Source organism: Nanorana parkeri, unplaced genomic scaffold, assembly GCF_000935625.1.
Source record: "Nanorana parkeri isolate BGI_ZX_2015 unplaced genomic scaffold, ASM93562v1 scaffold1295, whole genome shotgun sequence".
Taxonomy (NCBI): domain Eukaryota; kingdom Metazoa; phylum Chordata; class Amphibia; order Anura; family Dicroglossidae; genus Nanorana; species Nanorana parkeri.
In genome coordinates, this window is record NW_017307563.1 from 369,961 (window position 1) to 373,887 (window position 3,927).

The window sequence follows — 3,927 nt, forward strand, 5'->3', positions numbered from 1 at the left end:
AGAGAGAGAGAGAGAGAGAGAGAGAGAACAGAGGGAGAGAGAGAGAAGAGAGAAAAAGAGGGAGAGGGAGGGAGAGAAGAGAGATAGAGAACAGAGAGAGAGAGAAAGAGAGAGAGATGGAGGGAGAGAAGAGAGATAGAGAGAGATGGAGGGAGAGAACAGAGAGAGAGGAGAGAGAGAACGAGAGAGATAGGGAGGGAGAGAAGAGAGAGAGAGAGAACAGAGGGAGAGAGGAGAGAAAGAGAGGGGGAGGAGAGCGAAAGAGAGAGAGAGGGAGGGAGAGAAGAGAGAGAGAGAGAACAGAGGGAGAGGAGAAAAAGAGAGGGAGAGAAAAGAGAGTGAAAGAGAGAGATATTTTGCAACACTTTATAGCAGATCTTCAGATTCATATCATAACACCAGAGAAGCTTACACTCTAATATCCTACCACAGTCACACACTATTATACAATTATATAGCTCTGACATATTCCACAGTGCTGTACAGAAAACACAACCGGTCACATCAGTCTCTGTGCCACAGGAACTTAAACTCTAATGTCTTCTACCACAGTCACACACCGTTATTAGTATTATACATTTATGTAGCTCTGACATACTCCACAGTGCTGTACAGAAAACACTGGGCCAGTCACATCATTGTTTACACCAGAGGAGCTTACACTCTAAGGTTTCCACCACAATTACACACTACTATTACTATACAGTAACATAGCTCTGACATATACTGAGGTGCTGTACCGAGGACACTGAGCCAGTCACATCAGACCACCTGTCTCAGCTGGCAGAAACGGCACAGAAGATCTGTTCTATGTTGGAGGGCAGGTTCCATAAAGAGAACCTGTCACCTCCAAACTATCACTTAGGGACTTGTAAGCCCCTGTGTGATGGGAATAAAATCAAGTGAAAAAAAAATCGCTCTCTAACATGCACAATGTGCATTAAAGGGTAAGTTCACTTTCCCACGTAATTTGGGAATATGGAATTACCCGCTCAAATCAAATTACCTTTTGGCGAACAGTCCTTTCCCTCCGCCAGTACGGGTGTGCTATCTGTACCCCGTACTGCTCTCCAGCGCAGCCCTGCACTATGCATTTTGAATTTCGCTCACCAATTGCGAGCACTTGTTTTGACCAAAGAGAAGCGCTATTTAGCACCGTTAAATGCGGTTTTGATTAAAACTATTTCGTGTATTGAGACAAGTAGATTGTCATGAGGGACAAGTAGATCGGGCCCCCGCTTTAGCACCTTGGGCAAGTAGTTTTTTTTTTTACATTTCCACACCTTTCTATCATTATATATATTAATATAGCTATAACATATACTATAGTGCTGTACAGAGAACACTGAGCCAGTCAAACCAGTTTCTGCACCAGAGGAGCTTACGCTCTAATGTCCCCACCAAAGTCACACACTATTATTATTATACATGTATATAGCTCTGACATATACCATAGTGCTGTACTGAGAATACTGAGCCAGAGTAAGCTCCTCTGGTCTCTGACACAGAGGAGCTTACACTCTAATGCAACCAGAATAAGACTTGGTGGCTTTGTCATGCCCGTCCTGTCTTCTGGCTTTGAGTGATCTCCGCCTGCCTGACCTTTTGCAGTGACATTTGACTTGTCTAATAGGTTCTGGACCCCGACGCATTTCTGCTCTACCCCTTGGCGCTGTTTCCAGCATGATAGCTTGACCTTTGGTTTCCACCCTCTGACCTTCTTTCCTTAGAGCCCCCTGGCACTTCCAAATCGCTGGCGTCGCCTTTGGCCTGCGTTTACCTTTTTAGGAACAATTCATTTATTCATCTTCCATGACACATCTTATAACCTTGGGGCACGCAAAAACAGTGCGAGCACATAAAGTTTCCCAGACAGAAAAAAACCATTAAACTTGAAAAAGTGACTGTTTCTTACAGCAATGTCTGAAAAATATGGAACAGCAAACATGAAGATATGTGAAAGTCACAGCAATCATTACTTTCTGATGAACTCTCCAGTATTAGCTGAATGGAGACACTGGAAATCCCCTTGAAAGGAGAACTATGAGGCGAGTGAAAACCACTCAGCCTCATGGTTCGAGCCGACCTGTGACAATGAATCTGTCACACGTCGGTTCTATAGATCGGGAAGTGAGCCAACACATACCGTCGCTCGCTCACTTCTCGATCTATCCCTGCAGAGAGCCGTGACTGTCACTCACTGCTCACTGCAGGGATTCCCCCCCTCCCCTGTCCGATCCTCCAGCGCTGACTGGCAGAACGGACGGGGGAGGGTACAGCTTGCTCTGCCTCTAGATACACAGAGCCAGCTGTCACTCACGCAGCTGGGCGGATCCCGGCAAATTGTTGGGATCCGTCCCGGCTGCAGCGTCTCAGTATACCGCGAGCAGTAGCTCGCGGTATACTGAGCTTTGGGTGACGGGAGAACGCTAGTTTGTGTCCTCCCGTTACCCTTAGGGGAACTATGGGGAAAGGCACTGACCCCGTAGTTCTCCATTAAGTGTGTCTGTTTGCCCTGTGTTAGATTTTGCTGCAGCATATTTATAGCACCGACTGATTGTAAGCGCGGCAGGTTGTGACACAGCTGTCCAAACACATGTCACATTGTGCTGTGTCTATATTACAGCATTTCTTAGCTCTGTCTTTTCATGTGCATAAAACATAACCAGCGTTTCATAAAGGGGGCCTGACTCTTAAAAAAAGCAGAGGTCTCTATAGGTCTGGATTTCTCCTGGGCTGTCCTGAATCTTGTGTATCTGTATACTGTATAGTATAGTGTATCTGTAGCCCAAACCTTTTCCTTCACTTCCTGACCCAGAGACACAACAGGAAATGAAAGGAAATCTCTCCAGGTTGAATGGAAATTACCGCTTAGCTATCACCAGAAACGGGGTCCCAAATGGAAGCTTTTGGGGATTGTGGATTTGCCATGCAGACCACTAAATAAATTTGATGGCGGTTCTTATCCTTCCATGCTCCATGCCAAACTTATAAATAGTAGCGCTTTAGTTATACCTTGACACGTGTGTCTGGGCAAAAAGTAAAAAAATGCAGTACAGTACTTGTTTTTCCTTTTTTATCCCTTCATAAAACGCTGCAAGTACAAAACAAAAATGTTTTTCACCAGAAACCCAATGAGCTCCTAACTTCATGTTGTTGCTGACAACATAATGCGCGTGATACACTGAAATGCCCACTAGGGTTGTCCGCTCCTCCCGCTGAACTACACAACTCTGCCTCTCCTCGCCCCTCTCTGTCCTTCTCCACCTGCATACATTGATTTTTTTCCCCCTGAACAACAGTGCTGCTGCCTTGACTCCTTAAAGCCTGTCCATGCACTGTGGATAGGGAAAAGGCTCTTGGGCATTGTAGTTCTGCGGGTAAGCCTAGACTCCCAAACTCTGTCCACACACTGTGTGTAGGTAAATGGCTCTTGGATGGTTTGGTGATGGGGGCATACCCCGACTCTCAAAGCCTGTCCATGCACTGTGTGTAGAGAAAATGCTCTTGGGTGATGTAGTTCTAGGGGCATGCCTAGATTCCCAAAGCCTATCCATGCACTGTGGATAGAGAAAAGGCTCTTGGGGATTGTAGTTCTGGGGGCATGCCTAGATTCCCAAAGCCTGTCCTCTCACTGTGTATAGAGAAAAGGCTCTTGGGGATTGTAGTTCTGCGGGCATGCCTAGACTCCCAAATCCTGTTCATGCACTGTGTTTAGAGAAAAGGCTCTTGGGTAATGTAGTTCTGGGGCATACTTAGACTCCCAAAACCTGTCCATGCACTGTGTTTGTGTTTAGGGAAAAGGTTTTTGGGTGATGTAGTTTCTGGGGGCATGCCTAGATTCCCAAAGCCTGCCCATGCACTATGTATAGATAAAAGGCTCTTGGGTGATATATCTGGAAAAAATAAGTCAAGGCAATCCAATTA

General features: G+C 45.9%; 1 protein-coding gene across 2 annotated transcripts in view; it reads left to right on the plus strand.

Moving 5' to 3' along the window:
* BCAT1 (branched chain amino acid transaminase 1) overlaps window positions 1-3,927 on the plus strand; it is a 58,902-nt gene that overhangs the window by 27,285 nt on the left and 27,690 nt on the right. The window lies entirely within an intron of this gene.